Source organism: Chenopodium album, chromosome 16 (genome assembly GCF_948465745.1).
Source record: "Chenopodium album chromosome 16, dcCheAlbu1.1, whole genome shotgun sequence".
Classification (NCBI taxonomy): Eukaryota; Viridiplantae; Streptophyta; class Magnoliopsida; order Caryophyllales; family Amaranthaceae; genus Chenopodium; species Chenopodium album.
In genome coordinates, this window is record NC_137849.1 from 27,022,120 (window position 1) to 27,031,756 (window position 9,637).

The 9,637-nt window shown below is 34.1% G+C and overlaps 1 long non-coding RNA gene across 1 annotated transcript; it reads left to right on the top strand.

Annotated features, from left to right (window-relative positions):
- Positions 1 to 734: 734 nt before the first annotated feature.
- On the top strand, positions 735 to 3,356 carry LOC145585055 (uncharacterized). Its single transcript, XR_014100534.1, has 4 exons — positions 735 to 843; positions 1,343 to 1,414; positions 2,714 to 2,995; positions 3,209 to 3,356. It is a non-coding gene; the product is annotated as an uncharacterized LOC145585055 (long non-coding RNA).
- The last annotated feature ends 6,281 nt before the right edge of the window (positions 3,357 to 9,637 follow it).

Here is a 9,637-nt window from a genome sequence, read left to right on the forward strand (position 1 = left end):
TACTAATTACTAATTATTAATTATTAATTACTAATTATTAATTATTAATTACTAATTATTAATTACTAATTATTAATTACTAATTATTAATTATTAATTATTAATTATTAATTACTAATTATTAATTATTAATTATTGATTATTAATTATTAATTATTAATTACTAATTATTAATTATTAATTATTAATTATTAATTATTAATTATTAATTATTAATTATTAATTATTAATTATTAATTATTAATTATTAATTATTAATTATTGATTATTTATTATTAATTATTAAATTATGAATTACTAATTACTAATTACTAATTACTAATTACTAATTACTAATTACTAATTACTAATTACTAATTACTATTATTAGATATTAATTATTAATTACTATTATTAATTATTAATTATCAATTATCAATTATTAATTATCAATTATTATCAATTATCAATTATCAATTATTAATTATTAATTATTAATTATTATTAATCAAAACTTAATTATGTCAACAAGCCAAAAGCCATAAGCCAAAAGCTGCTCCAACTAGCTTTTGACTTTGGGCTTAAAAGCCAGCTTTTCAGCTAGTTAAAAAAGCCACTAACCAAACATGTTTTTTGGCTGTTTGACCAACTTGAAGAAGCCAAAAGCCAAAAAAAGCCAAAAGCCAGCTGAAAAGCTGGTTTGCAAACACCCCCTCTATCTCTCTCTCCCTCTCCCTCCCCCTCTCCCTCCGTTGTCTCTCTCTTCCTCTAGCCTTTGGAGATCTGGAAAATCACTAATCGCATAATCGCTCCGTATGTGCGTGGCTGTGTTGAAGAATGGAGCATAGCAGGCGTCGAACTCAGGTAATTAAAGTGTTATTGAATTTATAATTTAGGGTTTAAGAAATTTTTACAATTTGATGATTCTAACGCAATATAAATTTATTCCCAAAATTGAGTTAGGGTTTATAAAAAGTTGCAAACCTTAACATCGCTAAACTTTTGATTTGATTTTCATAGTTGATTTTTTGTTATGCTAACCTTAACATCGCTAGTTGGTTTTCATTTCTTTTAATTTCATGGGAAGTGCTTTTATTTTTTGTTATGCTAACCTTAACATCGCTAGTTGGTTTCCTTGTTTGGCATTGATAAGATTGTTCTATTATCTGGTTCTTGATATGAAGATTGTGATAATGTATGGTGCCTTGTTTGAGAGTAATCAACTTAGCTAAATGAACGATTGTATGTATGTTGCCTTGTTTGAGAGTAATCAGATTGTTCTATTTCTATACCGTGGTTGCTTGAAATTTTTTTAGTTTGATTTGGGATTTATTTTTTTTTTTTATTTTTTTTTTATGGGTAGGCAAAAATTTCTGCAAGGTTTGTAGGTATGGATTCATCTTGCTGAGCTGAGCTTAATAGGGATTTTGAGATGGTATGTCATTACTTTGATTCCACATTCAATATTATGTAAAACAGTTATTGTTTGTTGATTTTGGTGTTGTTTTATATGTGATTTTGATTATTTATGTAAGTTTTGGTTTAGAGAAGTTGATTACTTATTTGATTACTTTGTTACGAGCTGAGATTACTAGTAGTTTACTATACAGTGGATGAGTTTGTTACATGTTCTTGGTTTTGGGTTAAAAGCAGGACATGTACTATTACTGCTATGTTGTTGGTTTATCTCTGTGAGCCCCATGAATTGGCTGATTAATGGTGGTGTGATGGACGGCAAGCCTAGTTTGCTTGGCAGCGGCAACGACAGTGGTGTTGGTGATGGTTAAGTGGTGGGTGATTGGTGGTCAATATCACGTCGAATAGCCGTATGATCCACCATTACTATTACCACTATATAGGGTCGATGAAGTTGAGGAAATCATGGTGGAAGAAGCTTTTGGTTGCTTGGGTGGTATTTTGGATCATATTTTGTTTTGGGGTTTTTTGGTTCATGAGTTCATATGATGTTGAAAAAAGAAAAGAAAGCCTTGCTAGTATGTGTGATGAAAGGGCTAGGATGTTACAAGATCAATTTACTGTTAGTATGAATCATATTCAAGCTAGATCCATATTAATTTTTACTTTTCATCATGACAAGTATCCATCTAGTATTGATCAGGTATATATTTCAAGGAATTATAATTTTTTAATAATATTTGATGATTTTGTAATAACTTGTATATCTGACTCAGTTTTTTTCCCCTAAATGATTATGTTATGAGTAGAAAATTAGGAATTATGGGTGTATTTATCATGTATGTGGGAAAATTATTGAGAATTTTTGCAGTATATTATGCTACCTGGAAATTGTATTTCTGTTGTCAACAGAGCTAATGGCCTTTGGATTTTGTGTCCGTTTATGTCGGATTTTTTCTGAAATTGTTGGTATTAAGTCATTAGATATTAAGATGAACTTGGAAGGGAAAGCTTTTCACTTGGGTAACCTGGATGAATAGATAGAATGAGTACGAATTTTCTCGTATATTTCAAAGTTTACAGACCAGTAAATGATGAAAAAAATTGAAGTATGCAAGTGAGTGGGATAGTTTTTACTTAAAGAGTTTGTTTTGTGGTTGTGGAATAGCTCACACTGCCTCAGAGCTTTTATATTTGTTTCTTCTTTGGTAATTTGGATATGATCTTTGTTCCTTTAGGTTGTGTCTGATAGTATGCTGTTATAGTTTTACTGCTAGTATTAGACAATTAGTTCCTAATTAAGGTGAATATTGAACAGAAAACTTGTGCAAGATACGTTGAAAGAACTGCTTTCGAACAACCATTAACAAGTGGTGGGGCATATGCTGTGAAAGTGCTCCATTCTGAAAGAGAATAATTTGAGAAGGAGCATGGCTGGACTATTAAGAGAGGATGGATACTGTTGAACAAGAACCTGTTCATAAGTATGATTATGTCGTGGAAAAGCTGGAGCCTTCTCTAGTTCAAAACGAATATGCCCGTGATATTTGCACAAGATACCATTTCTCATGTTGTTTCTGTCGATGTGCTTTCTAGGAAGGTATGCACTGAATCTCTTATTTATGTCTTTTCTCAGTTCTTAAGATTTATTAATTAAATTAGTTTGTTGTAATTTGAATGATTCTTCCTTGGTTTATGTAGACGAGTGATAATGAGCCGATGAATAATGCATTATGAACATCTTATTGTTCTATTAGTTTTATTTTTTTTTTTTTTTTTTTTTTTTTTTTTTTTTGTCGGATGCTTTTTGCAGCCTAGCTCTAAAGTACATGTACATTAGAAGGGAGCCACCGATGAGCATAAGGTGAAAGGGCCCCTAAAATTGGAAGGGGGTTGCCGATGAGCACAAGGTGAAAGGGGCTGTTGAAATGGGAAAGGGGGAGGGTTTGGAGGAGATGAATTTTAGAAGTACAAATCTATGTAATCTAAATATTACATATTACATATATAAATATTAATTAAATTATAAGGATGAATTGTGTTTCTGTTTGGATTAAATAATTTAATTTTTACAAAAATCAAATTTAATCAGCTAAGTTGTGACCAAAAAGACTCGTTAAGTTAAATAGGCGATCTCAACTTTCTAAAAAAAACTACCTATCTTAAATAGGCGGTCTCCATTTTCTGAAAAAATAGACTCCCTATCATAATTAGGCGGTCTTAGTTTTCTAAAAAATGGGATTACCTATCTGAAATAGGCAGTCTCAATTTATTTTTTTATTTTTTATTATTTTTTTATTTTATTTTTCTGGAGATCACCTCTAATAAAAAAGTCTCTTTGCCCAAGAGACTATTTAGCTAGAGACCGCATCTAAAGCAGTTTATATTGTTGTACTCTTGACTGTTTCAATGGCACCCTATGGTGTTTTAGTAGAACCTTACTATAATTTAATGGAATCCTTCCAATTCAATTTAAGGAGTTGCACCCTTCATTGTTTCAATGGAACCTTACAGTGTTTCAGTAGAACCCTACAATAATATTGTGGATTCCTTCCAATTTAGTCTAAACAGTTGTACCCTTTATTGTTTCAATGAAACCTTACTATATTTCAGTAGAACCCTTATGATAATTTGGTGGATCCCTTCCAATTAAGTGTAAAGAGTTGCACCCTTGATTGTTTCAAAGGGGCTCTCCTATACTTTAGTGGAACCCTTCTAATTTAGGGTATAGATTTGTACCCTTCATTCCTTTTTAAGTTGATCCAAAACCAAAAATCAATGAACAATACCTTCAATGAATAACGTTCAATAACTTCAAGTTTAACATTTTTTTCATGAACTTTATAATTAACGTAAATCTTTAATATTCCAATCAACAAGTTAGATCAATAGATAATTACTTGTAATATCTAATCTAACAAATTTTCATGTCAAGCTTGATGGTCCAAACACAAACAACATGTTTGTTCATTCTCTCAATATTCTTAAGATATTTTTATAATCTATGTTTAATACAAACCATATCAATATTCTTAAGACATTTACTGATTTTAACTTCTTACCCACAAACACATAATCACAATTGTTAATTGGTACGTGTACAATAATTAAATGTACTCTAAACATAATCGAAGAATTGTACCCTTCATTATTTCATTAGAACCCTACATTATTTTAGTAGAACCCTTCATTGCACAAGTATAACCCTGCAAACATAATCAGAGAATTCTACCCTTAATTACAATGGAACCCTACATTAGTTTAGTGGAACCCTACAATGTTTTGGTGGATCCCTTCATTGTGTGAGTGTAACCCTGCAATTCACCCTATATAGTCATTCCCTATTTTGTTTCAGTGGGACCCTCCTACAATGTTTAAGTGGAACGTTTCCGTTGTACACCATGCCAATGCAAAATTTTGACTGAAAATATCTTTAATTATCAATAAATGGAAATTATAACAATTGAATATTAATAAATTATTCATTTAGACGATTCCAACAAGCACCCACATGACTATATTTAATTTTATGTATAATCACAAACATTAATCATAGTGAATTAGATTAATAATGCAAAACGTCAAAACATTTCATTTATGTAACACACGGAGGGAGTAAAAAAATATCATGATCGCTTCCTTGGAAAATCGCTTTGACTAATTATGCCCTATTCAATCAAATGAGTTACTTTTTTTTGCCTAGAACAAAATGAATAAATGTCATTTGATTAATCATAAATGTCATGATTTATCTATGTAATATATCATTTGATTACTCCTTTTAGCTTTTTCTATACAAAAGGGTATCATTAAATCATAGAAGGGTACCACTAACTTACAGAAGGGTACTACTGATATTATATTTGATTCAACTGTTATTTAAAATATAAGAGCAAATGGTAGATAACAACTAAGTACCCTTTAATGTCACATCAGTACCATTGCACATTAAAAGGGTTCCATTATAATATCATAGGGTACAATTTAAACACATACATCATTTAGTAAAACAAAAGTACACTTGGAATTCACGAGGGTACCACTGGTACCTACTAGGGTACCACCACAGCTATAAATTCATTCCTATATATATATATATAAAAAGATATTTTAGGGTCTTTATTAGATGTCTGTAATTTCAGATGACAACGTGCGCACACTCTAATGTTCAATTAATTAGTTGGATGTAGGAAGTAAAAATTCCCATAAAATCTCAATTCCTATGAAATTGTAAATTCTAGGAATTTTCAAAAATTGTTTGGTTGAATATAGAAATTTCTACTTTTCATTGGAAGTTTAACTTACCTAGGGAGGACTAGGTAACTTATTAATTCCTCCATTTTGTGGGAAGTAGAACTTCTTAGAAAGTCCCAATTCCTACATTATTATCAACCAAATAAGTATTGCATATATTAGTTTATAGGAAATCAAACTTCCCATGAATTTGTTTGTCAACCAAACAAGGCTTAAGTATTGTGTATGCTATCATAGTTTTTTTTTTTTTTTTTTTTTTTTTTTTTTTTTTTTTTCAAATCATAACAACACCGTGCACACTCTAATGTTCAATTAACTACGAGTATTAAATTTAACATGCATATCCCATGCTTAGAACCAAAAACAATTATTCGGTAGATTAGAGTGTGCCATTGATATACAAAAACAACACATTATTATCCAGGGTACCATTGACATACAAAAGGGTACCACTAACATTGTTAATAATGAAATTATTAAAAATGTACCACTGAGATATATGCTGAAACATGACTTTGATTATTAACTTATTTTATTATATATTAGTAAAATTATAGGAGAATTGATATTATGAAAATATACATTATAGCAAATCCGACAATGTATTATATAATAAGAGTATATATATATATATATATATATATATATATATATATATATATATATATATATATATATATATATATATATATATATATATATATATATATAAGTCAAAACCATTACGTGATTAATAAAATAGTCAAATGTAACACTTAAAAAAATACAAACGGAATAAGAGTAACCAAATGATAAAATACATGTCTTCAAAAAAATAAATGATAAATTACATAAATAATTCTTGACATTAATGAGTAATCAAAATACATTTATTCATTTTTGTTCGTTCTAGGCATAAAGTAAGTCAAACATTAATGCATAATTAGTCAAAGTGATTTTCCAAGTAAAAGAGACCATGACATTTTTTTACATGTTTTACAACCACTTTCATTCAACAAGTTCTATCTATTACTTCCACTATTCCTAAGATCCATCTACTTCTTCCACTGGAGTCTTTTTCTAGGCCATTAGTATGAAAAGTTGCATGTTTATGTTATGCAGCTCCATTTCTCTTAGGAGTGTTCCACCCATAGCATTGACATACATCATTATCATTAATTTGTAAACCTCCATATCCGGTTGAATCTCCGATTCTTCAATGCTTCATAAGTCACATTTGCCTGCTCAAGAGGAAAAAAAAATGTGAATCAATCGCATATAGCTATAAATTTCAGCAGTTAACATTTAACAGTTCAGAGTTGGAAATAAAAAATGTCTTAAACTTTCAGAATTGCTAATTAATCCACAAGTTCGTACCATCCCAATCAAATTAAGCTTCAACCACAAAAATAGCTATCTGTCAGTTGTTATCACCCCACCACAACATTCATAACTCCAATCCGCACAACAATCATGATACCAGTTCCCCAACAAATCCTCAATCAACATAACATATGCACAAATATTTCAAGAAAAAATTTACCAAATTCCCCCAAATACAACCAATCAAGTTAGCAGCATACTAATTCACCGAATACTTCATTCAACGAATAACTCCTTAAAATAAAAACTATATAATATAATTACGAGGAAAAAAAGCCCCATCATTAACAAAAAATTACATCGAATTCGCCCAGAAATTAACATTAATAATTGATTCTCTATAAAATTTTACGAAAATGCATGTGAGAAATAGGTTAGATTATTTACTCAATGGCTGCAGAGAGCGCTGGAAATTAGCCGTCCTAGGAGGAGTAAAAGTACTGGCGTAGCAAACCATGGAAGAGGAAAGCTTTCCTTCTGAATTTTAAGATGAAGAGATACCCAAATAATTAAAAATTCATGAAATGAATCAGTTTTCTATTTTTTAAGTTATTATACTACGTGTTTTGGGTAATTTTACCCATGCCACGTGGGCCAATCAAATCCTGACACATGTCATACTTTGGTTGGTCCGAATTGGACCAGTCTCCGTTTGAAACGTGTCCCTCCTAGAGCTTGGGAGAAAAAAGCGGCCTTCAAGGGCCCAAATCCCGAGAAAGCCGTAATACGGCACAGCCCAACAGAGTTAGGTCAGAGTGATCTAATCAGGGGCACGTTTCCCCATGACCCTATAAATAGGGAGATTCCCCCATTTTCGGGACAAGAATTAATTATTACAGCAGACCTTACATTCTCTTACATCAGAGAAGCACATGATCTCGGAATCCGAGGAGATCTCACTTTTCATTTTCCGCACTTTCTCCTACCCAATTTCAAGTACTAACTTGATCGTCGGAGGCGGAGCTCCTACCACCAGGAGTCTTCGTTGTTTTGCAGGTACAGGCGCAGTCGGATCAGTCCTCGAGCTATAACTCTCCCGAGGGACAAAAACACCCAAAACATTTGGCGCCGCCTGTGGGGAGAGTACCTCAAGGATGGTTTAAGAGTCTGTACCGTCTCCTGACTCCAACGCTAACCAGCCGGAGGACTTTACAGACAATGAGGATGATGATCCTCAGGTCGAAACATACATTGCCAAGGATGGCTCTCTCATCACTAAGCGCATCCGTCCCAGAGACACTCTAGAACGAGGTAAAAGCCAGGCGGGTACCAGTAGGCCCCTTGGTCAGCCGGAAGGGGAAACCTAGTCGGCAAGAGGTCAAGCTCCAGTCACCAGGGACGAGCTCATGAAATTCATGACGAGTTTCAAGGGTGAGATCAAGGACCTGATCGAAAAGAAAATGGCTGGCTCTAGCAAGAGTCAGCCGACCAAGAAGTCTCCTCGAACTACGAGGAAGAAGCCAGTCAGGGACAAGCAGCCGACTCCACATCCAAAGGACAAGGCAGCCGCAACCCTTGACTGGTCCAAGATCTTTCTGCCCCAAAAGGATCCAAGAAGCCCCCGCCGGGAGAATCAACCGGTGGGTAGCAAAAAATCTATACCTGACGCTCGGCAAATCATCGAGCGCAGGAGAGGTCAGCAGCTGTCTGAGTCAGCCTCTAATTCGAGCTTTCCAGACAGCTTTAAAAACACATCTGCAGGGAACATTCAATCCTTGCATGAGAGTCATACAGGCGGTAATACCGTCCATTTCGGCCCTCAAATGATTAGGAATGCACCGTATGTACCCCCTATGGTCTACGGTCCGTATTCTCCTCACTTCATGCAGCCGACCCTCTTTGGGGGTCAGGCGGCATATAACGTCCAACCTTTGGACTGGCAGCTCCGTCTGCTCAAACTTGGTGAACAGACTTCTGCGTTCACCAAGGAGATAACCGAGGCGGCACAGCCGGCCAAGGTTTTGGTTGGTGCTTATGATGGTAGCACCAACCCTGAGGACCACCTCATGGCCTACTCTAACCTCATGCACATATAGGGGCTAGAGGATGATATGTGGTGCCGGTGCTTCCCGGCTACATTGAAGGGCATTGCCCAACAATGGTTTGGCAACTTACCAGCCGGATGTATCGACAGCTTTAGGAAGCTTGCCTTCCTGTTTGCCTCGAACTTCTCAATGAATATCCCTGCCAAGAAAACAAGTCTTGACTTGAGTACCATCCGACAGGGAGATAGAGAAGGGCTTCACTCCTATGTCAAGCAGTTCAACTTGGTGAGGATTCAAATCTAGGGGCTGTCTGATGAGGTAGCCTATACAGACTTTTTCAAGGGTCTGAAGGACAGGTCAACCTTTAAATTTGACCTTGTCCGAAAGAGGGTTTCCACCCTCCAAGAGGCGTTGATAGAGGCGGAGAGCTTTATTCAAGCCACCGACCTCTGCTCGTTTAGCCATCAATCGGACTCCAAGAAGTCCGACAAGCAAAAAGAAGGTCGGTCTGCTCAGCCGGCTTAGAAAGCTGAAGAGAGCAAAAAGAGAAAAGAAGTCTAGGCGGTTGAGGAACCTGATCAGCCGTCCAAAAAGAAGAAGGAATTCAAACCGTATGTCTCACGGTATGAATTCTAAAAAGA